Below are 15,231 nucleotides of genomic sequence, written 5' to 3'. Positions count from 1 at the left end.
CCCCCGCCCCCCATTACCTAGACTCCTCTTCCTCGCCATCTGCAGATGGATTCCATGTGCCCATTACCCACACGCCTACCTACCTGGCTTTCTTCTGCCTTGGTTCACCTTTCCTATCCCCGACCCGATCTGGTTCCATCTACCCATGATCCCTCCCTTATCTGGTTCCATCCATTACCTACCAGCCTTTGCGTCAACTCTATATACTGGCCAACTTAGCTCTGCACTCTCAGGGTCTTGACCCGAAACTTTAACCATCCTGCTGGACATGCTGAGTTCTACCAGCATATTTTCTTCACTCCAGATCTGAGCATCTGCAGTAACTGTGTCTCCTTTCATAATTGGTTCCTCTTCCCTTAAAGCATTAAGACTCCTCTTCAAGAGAGGAATCACTCTTGAACTTAATGGACAGTAAAAGTTAACTCCACTCTCTTTGACTCTTCAGTGAATTTCTTGCACATGCTATATTATATATTCTGTCTCTTTGGTGTACTAGGATTGAATTTCTAAAATACCACCTTCCTAGATAACCAATTTTTGCATGAAATCCTTGCTGTAGAGCATTTTCATGTTTTTTGATGTATCTGCTACATGTGGGATATCACACTGGCAGGCAATATGCGAAAATACTAACTCTGAAAGGTATCAAGAGAAAGAATCGCCTTTAATACCTTCTGTCTTTCCTGTTTTCTTCAAGTGTTCCTTTACTCCTGGCACAAAAGCATGATGGAACTAATACAAAAGGATTTCTCTGTCTATCTAGGCATTGAGTTGTGCTTTATATTCCACTGGTAGATGTATGATGCCCTTGAAGACTTTTGGCTTGTTGTATTTCCCAGCAGCCAACAACTTGGCCAGTGCAATAGGCATGTACAAGGTAAGACAAACCTCCATTGTGCTTAAAGTCGAATGCTCTTTTCTCCTGTAAAATCAGGAAGACAATGACACCATGCAATAGTTTCATTGACACTATGGATTTCTGGAAGAACTCACTATATTTTTCAATACTCTTGATCAGATTTTTATCCCCCCATGGAAGTATTAAGCCATTGGATGCCACAGAACCATAGAAAACTACAGTACAGAAAACAGGCCATTCGCCCCTTCTAGTCTGTGCCAAAACATTATTCTGCTAGCCCCATCTACCTGCCCCCAGCCCATACCCCTCCAGACCTCTCGTCCATGTATCTATCCAATTTACTCTTAAGAGCGAGCCCGCATTTACCACATCAGATGGCAGCCCATTCCACACTCCCACCACTCTTTAAGTGAAGAAGTTCCCTTTAATGTTCCCCCTAAACCTTTCCCCTTTCACCCTAAAGCCATGTCCTCTCGTACTTATCTCTCCTAATCTAGGTGGAAAGAGCCTACTTGCATTAACTTGGTCTATGCCCCTCATCATTTTGTAAACCTCTATCATATCTCCCCTCATTCTTCTCTGCTCCAAGGAATAAAGTCCTAACATGCTCGCTCTTTCCCTGTAACTCAACTCCTGAAGACCCGGCAACGTTCTTGTAAATCTCCTCTGCACGCTTTCAATCTTACTGACATCCTTCCTGTAGTTCAGCGACCGGAACTGCACACAATATTCTAAATTTGGTCTCACCAATGACTTATACAACCTCACCAAAACATTCTAACTCCTATACTCCATACTTTGATTTATAAATGCCAGGATGCCAAAAGCCTTTTTTTTTACAACCCTGTCTACCTGTGACTCTACTTTCAGGGAATTATGTATCTGAACTCCGAGATCCCTTTGTTCCTCTGCACTCCTCAGTGCCCTACCATTTACTGTGTATGTCCTCCCTTGATTTGTCCTTCCAAAATGCAACACCTCACACTTGTCTGCATTAAATTCCATCTGCCACCCAAAGTTGTTTGCAGCTTGGCAACGAACTATCTGCAAACTAGCAGGGTTCCATCTCCAGCTTTTCAAAAGTCCTCGGCCTTTATAATCAGCGTGGGTTCAGAAGTCGACACACTTTCTATACATTACAAAGCAAACCATTGGTATAAAACCTCATCTAACTGGGCTAACTTTGGCAAGTACAGCGGGTTAAATAGTTTATCTTATTCATCTTTGAAGCCACGAAACTCAGCAACTGTGCTTTTTGAGCTTTTGTACTGTAGATCATCAATTAATGCAGGTTGAACTCCTTGCAGTTCTCATTTTCACCATCTCTAATTTATTATCTCTAACTTCTGTATAATTGTGAAAGGAACGTGCAGTTTTGTCCATGTTCTGCTGGTATAGCCAGTGATGTTGAATGGGTGATCCATACTGGATAAAAACAGAACTTTTCCTGGATAGTGAAGGATGAATTTGTATTGGCATGGAGAAAAATGTGGGTTAGAGTTTCCTGGAGACCAGATAGGAAAACTAGTATATTTATTTCATCATTTAGGTTGTCAATAGTTATTTGTTTGTATTGTTTATGGGAGCAGCAGAATTTATGATATTGCCATCCTTCATTAATACTTATGATTTGATTTCCTCATCTTTCACATTTTTCTATTTTACAATAAAACTCACATGGGCAGTAAACTAGTAGTTAGTGGATTTATAATTTTGAGACCTGGACTATTAATCTGGAGATGAGTTCAAATCCCACTTGAGAATTTGAATTTAATTAATTGAAATGTCATTTTATGTGGTTGATTTTTAATTCACAAGCCTTCATTTTTATGGATGGGTACAGCCAACGTAAGATAATAAGGCTGGATTTGTATGTGACAGTAGCAATCCCAAGAAAGTCATCCCTCAAAGTACTACATACCAAGATTTGGGATCTTATTTTTAAAATGGGAGTGTTCTCCCACAGACAAATTCAGCAGCAGCCCAGCATAGTTAATCAGGCACATATTCATGTCTTTCAGATAATGTCCTAGCAAAAGTGCACTATGGCATAGTGGAATTCAATGAGCCCCAACTCTGAATCATCAGCAAAGCAATGGAAATGCTTTCAAACAGCACTTGGTCACTATAAATTTCACACTAATCCTTAGTCTGAATTCTACTGGATCATAACTTTAAGCCTGGACAAAAGAAAAAGGCAAAGTGTGAGTGACAAGACACTGTTGACTAAGTGGATGACCAAGGAGAGACATTGAAATTTAGCTTGATGATGGTTGGGAACAATCTCTTGACTGGCCAGAGACAAACCTTTAAGGAAAGGAGATGGTAATGGTTGCTAGAGGGCAAGTGCCTGACCTCTGGGACATTGCTGCAGGACTTCGTCACTATGTCACATGCCTAACCAATTTCAGCTGCGTCATCAATAATCTCCACTCCATTTGCAGAGGTCCTGATATCTGCTGTTGGTGTTCAGTTCCATTTGCAACTTCTCAGATAATTTGAGACATATTACAGATATGCAGCAAGATCTGGACAACAATGGGGCATGGACTTGTGTCGTGGATTTTGTTTTCTACGCAAGTGCCAGCCAATGGCCGTCTTCAACTGTATTACCACCTGTCTATAGTGTAGTGTCTGCCAAAATGCATTGCATCAGCTTGCAAAGACTACTTTGGCAGCTACTCATAATTCACAATTTCTGCCACCTAGCCTGTAAAGAGCAGTGTTGCGTGGAGATGTCACTATTTCTAAGTAGTACACCATCCTGACTTAAAAATGTGATTCTTTAGTTGCAGGGTTAAAATTCCTCCTCCTTGCAATTATTCATTGCCATTGCATCTCATAAATCTCAGAAATACTGGAAGATTTAATTTCTTGTAAATGGTCTTTTGAGTTGTCACTTGTTATCTATCTTTATCCCTACATCCAGGGAAAGGGTTGATGAGGAACTCCTAAAAACAATTGAGTCATACTCTGTGACCACAGTTTGCAGTTCTTCATTCTAAAGCTGTGAACATAACTGCAAATGTTTGAGTTTGGCTACAGATCTTCATGTGTTGTTTTCACACCAGTTTTATTTGACATCACTATCAAGTTTGTTCTTCAAGGTTGATTACTTGGCAGTCAGAAGTACAGTATATTTGTTATGTAATTGTCCTCGGTAGCAGTATTACAGTTGTAAACAATACTCCCATTATAAAAAGGGCACATTTTGCATCTACATATCAGTTCAGGCAGCATCTGTGGGAGGTAGAGGGTAATAGTATTTCACTCACTTATGAGAAAGATAAAGGGCCATTGACCTGAAACATTAACTTGTTCCCCTCATCACAGATGCTGCCTGTTTGTATTTCATATTTCCAATGTCCATGGTATTTTGCTTATGTGGATCTTGCATCTGTTTTGTTTATTCATAACTTGAAAGATTGATGATGGGTGTCAAAATTGAATGCATAGCATCACATTTCCACACCACCACCACCAACCCCCCCCCCCCACCACCAGTTTCTGACTCATTTAGTGATATTGCTCAAGTCAGAGGCATATGTGACACTTAAGTAATCTCAGCATTCCAAATATAACTGATTACTGTCTTTGGCAAACTGCTTTAAAAAATGGTATTAAGTCTTCATTTTTTAGGAATGTGCACTTGTTTTTAATCCTTTATTAAAGGCTGGTCTAGAGGGGAGGGGAAGCAGATAATATTGAGTCTTCCTAATCTTGAAAGCTTGTTGGTAGGCTTTCATACATAATCATTGTGACTCGTTGCTCATTCCAGTACCTACCTTTTTATTTGAGTGTTTTGTACTGACGCTTGAGTCATTGACTTTGCACCTCAGAGCATCTGCTGATGCAGCCTTTATCTGTGTTTGTTATTTAGGAACTATTCCATTGTTCACCTGGCCAGCTTCTGTGTAAAGACAAGGTCATCCAAAGTACTGATGCATCTCTCATGTGCTTACTCACTTAGATTAGTTATTAGTTAAATTGTACCATGATTTTAAAATTCTCACTCCTTGACTAAATTAATTTTGTGGTATTTGAGAAGATGAGCATTTGTTGCCCAAACCTTATTTATTGAAGAAAAGGTTAAGTGTCTTTACAACCACTGCACTCCTGGTGAAAGTATTCAATCCAAATTGGACTGTTTGTAGCTTTGTCCAGAGGAGCAATATTAGTCAGTACTAGTATAGAATTGGTATGAATTTCAGCCTTCCATTAATAGTGAAATTCTGCATTGCATACTGTGCATCTATGCATTTGGTGAAAATGCTAGAAGATGGTGGTCCTTGGTCATTGCAAACACCTCTTGTAGCAGAAATGGAGAATACTTGTATGATGGCATTTCACTTCCGACTAGCTATGGGATTCTGTTCACTAGCATTTTTCAAAGATGGTTGTGAAAAATTAAAGTGTACTTGAGCATTATATTTAAGTAACAGTTGAATCATGTAATCTTTCTCAGTAAGAAACATTGAGACGTAATTTGTGCTTGTTGGGAGTGATGAACCACTTCGATGGATTTGATCACAGATTTGACATGCAAAAATGTTGTATTTATGAGAAGTCTGACAATAACATTTCTTCAATTTCTCTGAGGGTCTTTGCTTGTGTAGTTAATTCCAGGTCAATGGCATATGTGAATTTCCTGAGGTGCCACACAAGGCTTCTCATGCACATCCATGCTACCCCTGGCATTCATACATTTAAAGGACCTCCCTAATCCCAACATGTTGTTTGATTTCCTGGAAACTTAAGTGGACAAGTGAACAAACATCTGTATAATGCAGTACAGTAACTTGGAGAAAAGTGGAAAGAAACCACCATTTGGAATAAACATCTGACTCCAATCCAACAGTAAAGACAGTTGGTTTTTGATCTTCCATAAAATAATGTGGAATGTTCTAATTTGAATTTGAACTGGCCGTGATCATTGCAGTACAAATAGTAATCTAGAGGTTTTGATTGTGAGCATGATAACCCTGATCAAACTATAGAACATGTAACAAAACTATCTTTTTCACAAATTTGGTGACTCTGCAGGTTTTTCATGCATGCTTTTTTTCTAGTTCACTGGATTTGACTGGCTGACATAGCAACAATAATGAAAAAAGACTTCTTCCATTGTGCTTGAGTAGAGAAATCCAGAATTTATATTCTGTTTTAATGGTCAGAGTAGTATGCAACTTGGAATAAAGTCTCTTGATGGTGGTGTTGGAATGCATCTGCAGTCTTTGTGCTTTTAATGGGTAAAGACTGCAGGACTGGGAGATGCTTTTGAAGGAGGCTTGACAAATAACTGCAATACATTTTGCAGATGGTGCATACTAAAGCTTCAGTCCTGCAGTGGTGGATTAACGTTTGGGGTGATGGGTTGGAAGACAGTTGTTCAGGGTACTTCTGGGTCACTGAAATGTTGGAACAGATTTTGCTGTTTAAATTATTCTTAAACTCAGTTAATCATCATTCAAAGCAAATTGAATGGTTATACAAGTTTCATTTGGACTTCGACAATCAGAAAAAAGTCCAAAATGACTTCTAATATGGCATTAACTATTCTTAAGTGAAAATCCATTGGCTAATTACTCATTGGACTCATGGCGATCACCTCCTTGGAGAACAGCTGGCAACATCCTGCTCATGAGTCCTTGTCTCTGATTTCCAATGCCTGCGCTTTGCAACACCAAAGTTGAGGGCAAGTAGGAAGTCAGATGCTAGTGCATCTGTCCTCTTTCTTTCTTGCTATACACATGGTCTAATAATTTTGAAAGCTCACTTCGTGTATCTAATAATCAAAGCAGTTTGAAATTACTTGCCCTTGAAATGCAGAGCCATTGGATGAAGTGTGATGCTTGTGTGAAGCTATCCCATTAACAGTTGCTTAATGTGAAACACTGCATAAAATTTCATGACTAGTTCATTGTGATTTTGTGATAAATTGGTTGTTCCATGATGTATTAATTAGTTGATACCTTCAAAATGTCATGGCAGATTGATTATTTTTGGTCAACCTTATTAGATCATTCATGCCTTGACAGTTTAAATAGGTGTTGTGTGAATTTGTTTTTGTCTGAAGAGTTTAGCACAAGGTCTATAACCTTTTGAGTACTAGTACTAAAAACAGTCTGATTAGTCAGAGTTTATTGTCATATGTACAAGTATGCACAGGTGCAATGAAAAGCTTACTTGCAGCAGCATCTATAATTGATCTTTCAACTTTATTTCTGATTCACAGCATTTTCATGCATGGTATTGGTCTGGAGACAGTGAATTATTAAGTTTAAATTAAGTAAACCCAATTAAAAATCAAAGTTTACATAGTGATAACATTAATGGGTTGTTCTGTTTTATTTGTAAAAGGTGGAGGCTTGGTTGTGGATAAAGGTGGTAGGATTGTTTATATGCCAGTATAAGTAAACACTAAATCATTTCTAAAATTAAAGATTGTATTGATGGAGGTGACCAGCTTAAGGCTGTGGTGGATATGATGTGATTTTGGCAGGTTTTTGACATCAATTTGAACAATTGCTTAAGGAAAATATGCAAAATTAATGTTGTACCCAGATTACTGCACCTCCACTGAGTGCACTTACTGATCATGGCTTAAGTAGTTGCTTCTGATGAGATGCTGGGATTCCATTGAGGTCTTAACTGCTAGTTTGTTACCTCTAACAGGCATTTGAGCTGACTTAAATAATATTGAATTTTACACCTCTGTACTGAAATTTTATATCATTGAGCATTTAGTTCAACAGGTCACCAGAACAATCCTCACCCAAATATTTTTAATCCATATTTAAAGTTAGGATAATTATTCTTTGACTGCACACGCTTCTTCAACAGATTATGGATCTTGCTTTGTGCAGTTTAATTTAAGAAGCATTATGTATATAGCTTGTTTGCATGTATGAGCTGTAAACGTTTCAAAAATATGGGGTTCTGTTGACAATTTTGAGATAAAATCAATTGGTTGATACATCAGTACATCTTCACACATTTTCATTTGTTTTGCATCAAAGATGCCTTCTGGCTTTCATGTGCCCAGTATAAGTGGGATTTAAATCTAAAGCCTGAATTGCTTCAGTGCAGTAACTGACCTGCAGTTTAAGAAACGTCCACTCAAGCCAAAGCAACAAATTAAAACTTGTCTTTCCCCTCCTGGAATTGTATCAAATGGAATTGAATTAAATGACTCAAAGAATGCATTACAATCTCGTAAACATAGTGCAATGAGCTATTTCCAAACATCCGAACCTAAGGTGCACCAACTGAAGATGAGGGCTTGAGACATTCCATGAATCATAACATGTATTGATAACACGAGTCTAAAGCTTTTTTTAAACAACAATACAATTTATTAAGGGATCTCCAGCTTTTTGACTTTTTCGTCCTTTCTAGCCCTAACTCAAGCCTCTTTTTAGTCTTTAGCTCTCGCAAAACAATATCGCTACTTTAAGGTTTTTTGTATATCTGATCAAATGGTATTAGATTTTCTACCTTCATACTAAAACTGCTTTTATTCATTACTTCCAGCGCAATCAGTTGATGGAATTTGCAGTATATTTCTCACTGGGTCTGAATGAAATTGCATGTGTCCTTCTCTAATCATTCCTAGTACACCTTTTCATACAGCTGAGCTGCTTACATAAGAACATGGCACAAAATCAAGATGAGATTGGAACCTCAGTTTGTAATAGTGATGGGGAGAGAAATGTTTATTACTCGGGAGACCTTTGGTTCTGCAATTTGAAAAGACCTTTAAGTGTAAAAGGAAAACAGTATTGCAACACTCAGTTCCACTTTCTTGACATTTAGAACTCTCATAACAAAATACCGAAATGAGGCCTATTAATGGCAGTTTGCATATTTTATTAAATCGCAACTTAAATTTTCGTGATTGTGACTGAGAGCTTCACTAGTTTAGGTTAGTAAGCAAGGATGATTATTTTGGAATGGAAGTAATTTTCCATCAAACTGGCTTCTGTCATGGCTCATTGATAGCACAGTTGCCTGAGCTAGGCATTGTGGATTCAGGCTCTTGATCCTAAGATATGATATAAAAATATGCACAGTTCCTAATTACACAGAGGGAGGTTATTTAGCCCTCGTGTCTGTGCTGGCTCTCGGAGCATTCCCATTCCTCTGCTTATTTTCCTATAACCTATTCTTGTGCATCTAAAATCCCAATTCTCCTATCACCCAGATATATTAGGGGTAATATGGTATAGCCATTTAAGCTTCGATGTGCTGGGAAAACAGAGCACCTGAGAGAAATGATACAGCCACAGGGTGAACGTGCAAACTCCACTTAGCACCAGAGGCCAGAAAACCTAGATTGTTGGAGCTATGAGGCACTAAAGAAGATTTTAATTGTTGGAAGTGCTTCTTTTCAGAAACAAAGTTGAGCTCTTGGCTCTTACCTCATTAGTTTAATTGAATTTTTCAAGGGGATGATTAGGTATGTCAATGAGGGTAGCACGGTTATTATTTACATGGACTTCAGTAAGGTCTTTGGATAAATTCCCATATGTAGACACTGGTGCAAAGTATGACGACCCTATGGGATTCTTGGTGTTTTGACAAATTTGGTGATAGGAGGCAGAGGGTGATGGTTGACGGTTATTTTGCTGATTGGAGTCCTGTGACCAATGGTGTACAGCAGAGATTGATTAAAAGGATACAGGTGCAGAGAAGATTCACCAAGATGTTGCCTGGGATGGAGCATTTCAGTTACGAGGAGAGACTAGATAAGCAAGCTTTCTTTTGGAGTGGAGAAGGTTGAGGGTTGACCTGATTGAAGACTGCAAAATTTATGAGAGGCATAGATGGGGTGAGTAGGGAGAAATGTATCCTTTAAGGTCATAGATTTATGGCAAGAGGAAGGAGATTTAGAGAGAACTTAAAGAAACTTTTCGCCCAGAGGGAAACCACTGTCTTAAAGGGTTGGAAGACGTGAGTGCCCTCAGAACATTAGATGAGCACTTGAAACACCAGGGCAAAGGAGGCTACAAGCCATATCCTGGGAAGTGGAATTAGTATAGTTAGGTACATGATATTCAGCAGAGGAACAGTAAACCAAATAGCCTGTATCTGTTGTATGCCTGACTGTGTGTCTCACGTGGGGACTCAGAATCCTGTGGCATTTTTCAGTGAAGTGGAGGGAAATTCTGTTATCCTGACTAATATTTATCTCTTAACCAAAATATTAAAAAAACAGCTATTTAATTGTGGTTTGTGTAGTTTGCCACATACAGTTTGGCAGCATGTTGTCTGTATTGTTTATTGTCTGCATTAAATGACAGTAGTGGGGTACTTCGTGCTTAATTGGCTGTAAAGTGCTTTTGAATTGGCTTGAACTTATGAAAGATATTTCTTTCCAAAAATCAGAGAAATGGATGTTTCTTATTTTAATTACAAGATCTGAGTGGGACAGGGAATTTCTTAATACAAGACAATTATAACATTTTGATGTATAAATCGTGACATTTAGAATTAAATTGTAAACTGAAATTGCTGAACTCTTCAGAAAAAGGATGAGTTAGGGGTTGAAATGCAATTTATTTCTGCAATGCCAGACCCCATTTTCAATATAAAAATGCTGTTCAACAAAATATTTCTCAACACTGTACCTTTTGAGTATAGATATAATGGTGATCCAGTGATTGTTACCAGAGCAGTAATCCAGAGGCCTGAACTAATAATCCAGAACCCTTACTTCAAACCTAGATTGTTAGTAAAACCCAACTGGTTTACTGATATCATTCAGTATAATTTTTCCATCCTTGCCTGATCCAACCAGTATGTGACTGAAATAGCCTATCAGGCCACTCAGTTCAAGAGCACTTAAGGATATGTGACTCGGTAGAAGATGTTTCTGACGGTAAAAATAGAAATTAGATGCTTTAAAAACAATTCTGGATATAAATTTGAGGCACTTCATTTTCAATCTAAAGCAATTTATTTTTAATTGCATGTATTTAAGTAGCATGTGGGATTACTTCTCAGATCTAACATTCTGAAACGTTCAGCATGGAGAATTTAGTTTCTTATATGAAATTAGCCGTGTCAAGATTATTCCTTCCTAATCATGTCGTCAGAGATGTGGGGGTGGAGAGGGTGGGAAAGGAAGAGCATAGTTTGAAGCTTGTATTTTACACTTTGACTTCCCTTGTTGTGGTTGTTTGTACTTTTAAAATCTTTATGGAAGGATTAACCATCCAAATTCTTTGAAGAAAAGATCACATTTTATCACAATCTGAATGTTATATTCCATATAGTAGGAAAAGCTGGAGAGATTCCACCATGATGTAACCACTAATGAGGCAACACAGATGAGGAGTTGGAAGGAATCATTTTTCTTTCTGCAGCAAAATAAATCGTTAGGAAGAGTTGCTTTCAACTTTGAGGAACTGATAGAAAATTGACAAGCTAAGTAGAAATCTAAAAACAAAAATGGGTATGTGATGCATAGCTCATCAGTTATTGGAAAATAACTATATTTGGAACCAAGTTTTCTAAATATGTAGCTTCCTGTATGCAAGTAAGAGAAGTAGATGTACTTGTTGATTTAAAAAGCTCTCCTTTTCAATTTAAATTAGGCCTTCCTTTCAGTATATGCACCGGACCAGCAGAAAAATGCAATTATGCTCCATTGCTGAGCAAGAGTTGGATGTCACTCCTTGATTAACTGTTTTAGTGTTGTCAGACATGAGGATAGTCTGAAGTAATGCATTTCAAATGGCAGAGTGCAATCTCGTAGGGCAATTAACCCTCCCAAGGTATTGGAAAGTGACTAAGAGGAAACCTTCGTCTCCAGAACACCATCTTTTAAAACCAATTTATTTAAATATGCTGCATACATTAAAAAAAATAGCCTTGGCAAAATATATTCATGAGTTCACAATCCTTTACTTTTAAATTGATAACCAACAGCTCTGTATAATTTTATCTCCAACTAGGTGCAATACTTTATGATCTCTGTACGTTTTGTCACGACTGAAGTATGAAGTGAAATTAATGGTACAATTTGCATTTCAGTGCTGATGAGAAAACTTGTATAGATTTAATGTATGATATGGTTGATATGAATATGGTTGCATTTTTCCTGCTTGTTTTGCTGCTTGCCTTTCTGAACTGCTGGCTCATAACCTTCTTGTTGGCTGACAGAGAAAGGGTTGCATTGTATTCTGAATCCTCCAGCTTTAAGCCAATCTTCCGCAAGAAGCAAGCCCCTTAACCTACTACTTTGCAGATGAATTGCAACTTGGAGACAAAACCTCTGGGAAAAGCATAGACTAATTATGGATAGTCAGCAAGGCTTTGTGCAGAGGAGGTCATATTTTACTTGACTGAGTTTTTTTTGAGGAGGTGATGAAGATGATCGATGAGGGTAGGGCAGTGGATGTTGTATGCAAGGACTTGAGTAAAGATTTCAACAAGTTCCCTCCACAGCAGACTGATCCAGAAGATGATGGCACATGGGATCCATAGAGGCTTGGATTCAAAATTGGCTTGGCCATAGAAGACAGAGCGTAGTGGTGGAGAGGTGTTATTCTGACTGAAGGTCAGTGACCAGTGATGTTCTGCAAGGATTAGTGCTGGGACCTTTTTGTTTATGATGTATATAAATAACTTGGATGGGAATGCAGGTGGGCTGATAATTAAGTTTGCAGACGACACAAAAGTTGGTGGAGTTGTGGATAGTAAGGAAGGTTTTCAAAGGATTCATCAGGATATAAACAAGTTGGAAATGTGGGCAGAGAAATGGTAGATAGTGTTTAATCTGGACAAGTGTGAAGCATTGCACTTTGGGAGGTCAAATGTAAGAGGACGGTATGCAGTAAATGGCAGGACCCTTTGGAACATTAATATACAGAGGGATCTTGTGGTGCAAGTCTGTACCTCCCTGAAGGTGGCAACACAAATGGATAAGGTGGTAAAGTAGGCACATGACATGCTTGCCTTCATCAGTCAGAATGTTGAATATAAAATTCAGGAAGTCAAACTGTATAAAACTTTGTGTTAGGCCACATTTGGACTATTGTGGCGATAAGACTTGAACACATTACAGGAAGGATGTGGAGGCTTTGGAGAAGGTACAAAAGAGGTTTGCCAGTATGTTGCCTAGATTAAAGAGTATTAGCTGTAGGGAGAGGTTGGGCAAACTTGGGTTTTTTTCTCTGGAGTGTTAGAGGCTGAGGGGTGACCTGATAGAAGTATATAAAGCTATAGGAATGATAGTGTAGATAGTCTATTTTGTAGGGTGGAAATGTCAAATACGAGAGGTCATATCTTTAAGGTGAGAGGGGAAAGTTTAAATGAGATTTGAGGCAAGTTTTTTTTTGCAGAGAGTGGTAGGTGCCTGGAATACACTGGCAGGGAAGGTGGTGGAAGCAGATATGACAGCAGTGTTTGAGGCATTTAGATATGTGAACAAGCAGGAATTGTGGTAGATATGCAGTTTAAATTGGCATCGTGGTTAGGACAGACATTGTGGGTTAAAGGGTCTATTCCCATGCTGTTCTGTTCCTGTGCTGTTCTGTTCCATCTTCTTTGGATGTGAAGAAATACTATGGCCAAAGTGGCACTCTTGCACTGGGGAAGGTGAAGATGAATATGACTGTTGTTTTATTAGTTGTTGGATTTTTTTTAGAAAGCCCAGTTTTTGGCTTTCCCTGCTAGTGCATTACACATTGTGTCAAATAACTATTTTCAAATGTACTCTTAAAGTTATTCATTTTTTAGTAACAATTTTTAATTCAGTGAAAATAGGAAATGAAAGCTATTAGTCTGTGTACACACAGTTCTGTTCATAACTATAGGCTAATGCACAAAAAGAACATTGTGCACACTAAGATTTCTAGGAACTATATTTAGATTGCTGAATAACTTTGTTACAATGCTCTTTCACTGCTTACTGCAGAGAAATCTAGCTCACAGAAAATCAAATAATAGCATGATTGGTGTGACTAATTTCTGAGAAGGCAGAATGTTTGTGATGTACTGTCTTAAATTGTACAGCAAAAGAAATGAGTCCTGTTGTCTTAGATATCTAAATTCATTGTGATATTTCCATTATTCAGTAGTACTTGTGGTTTGGAAGGGAAAAGGAGTTATGGCTCTACAAAAATTCTTTGAAGCCTGTTCTCCCTCCCTAGAATGACAGTACATAATGTAAAATTATATGATTGAGTTTTTGTTACTTGTTACTGTTAAGTCCAAATGAAGGCAATTATATATTTAAATACCAATGGTATCGTTTTTAACCTGAGACTTTTTTTAAACAAAAACCTTGTATTTGGTGGTTTTTGAATCCAAAATCATGACTCTGTCAACTTAATCTTAATTTAAAAGCAAGATACTGCAGATGCTGGAAGTCTAAAATAAAGACAGCAAATACTGGAAACAGTCAGGTTGGGCAACATCTTTGGAAACAGAAACAAAGTTAATGATTCAGGTTAATGTTCTTTCATCTGATGAAAGGTCAATGACCTGAAATTCTGGCTCTTTAGAGTTATACTGTCAAATAGCACAGATACAGGCCCTTCAGCCTGGTGAATCCATGCACATCATCCAACATGTATCTACATTAATCTGAGTATATTCGCCCCACACTCCCATCAATTATTCCAGATCTACCACTTAGCTACACGTACAGTGGTTGATCAGCCTTTGGAATGTAGAAGGAAACCAGAGGAAACCCACGTGGCCGCAAGTAGAATGTGCAAACTCCACACAGATTGTACTGGATATCAGAATTGAACTCTTGTTGCTGGAAATATTAGGACAGTTGGGAATTGGGGGGTAGGGTTGTATCTGTGCCATCCACAGATATTGCATGACCTAAGTATTGCCACCAAATTCTGTTTTAAATAAAGAATAACTTGGCTGCCATTCCTATTTACCTCCTCCAAGCAGTTTTGTTCATCTTCTTAATGGCTTGGCAGGTAAAGGAATCATTTTTACGACATTTAAATGATAAGGATGAGACGTGCAGAGTAGGTGCAACTGGTTTTGGATGATTCAAAAACAGTAAATAGGACAAACCTCTTTGACAGACTTTAAAACTACCAATGCACAATGCTGGAGGAACTCAGCAGGTCAGGCAGCATCTATGGGGGGAAATATACAGTTGATGTTTTGGGTCGAGACCCTTCATTGGGACTGGAAAGGAAGAGGCCAGATGCCAGAATAAAAAAGGTGGGGGAAGGGGGAGGAGCACAAGCTGGCAGGTGATAGGTGAGTTTATTTGACTGTATTTCCCTCCATAGATGCTGCCTGACCTGCTGAGTTCATCCATCGTTTTGTGTGTATTGCTCCAGATTCCAGCATCTGCAGAATCTCTCATGTTCCCACTTAAGACTACCAAGTTC

General features: G+C 38.4%; 1 protein-coding gene across 1 annotated transcript in view; it reads left to right on the top strand.

Moving 5' to 3' along the window:
- Positions 1–15,231, top strand: part of cab39 (calcium binding protein 39) — a 66,442-nt gene that overhangs the window by 28,550 nt on the left and 22,661 nt on the right. The window lies entirely within an intron of this gene.

This window comes from Pristis pectinata, chromosome 6 (assembly GCF_009764475.1).
Source record: "Pristis pectinata isolate sPriPec2 chromosome 6, sPriPec2.1.pri, whole genome shotgun sequence".
Taxonomy (NCBI): domain Eukaryota; kingdom Metazoa; phylum Chordata; class Chondrichthyes; order Rhinopristiformes; family Pristidae; genus Pristis; species Pristis pectinata.
This window is presented reverse-complemented; position numbering and strand designations above follow the sequence as displayed.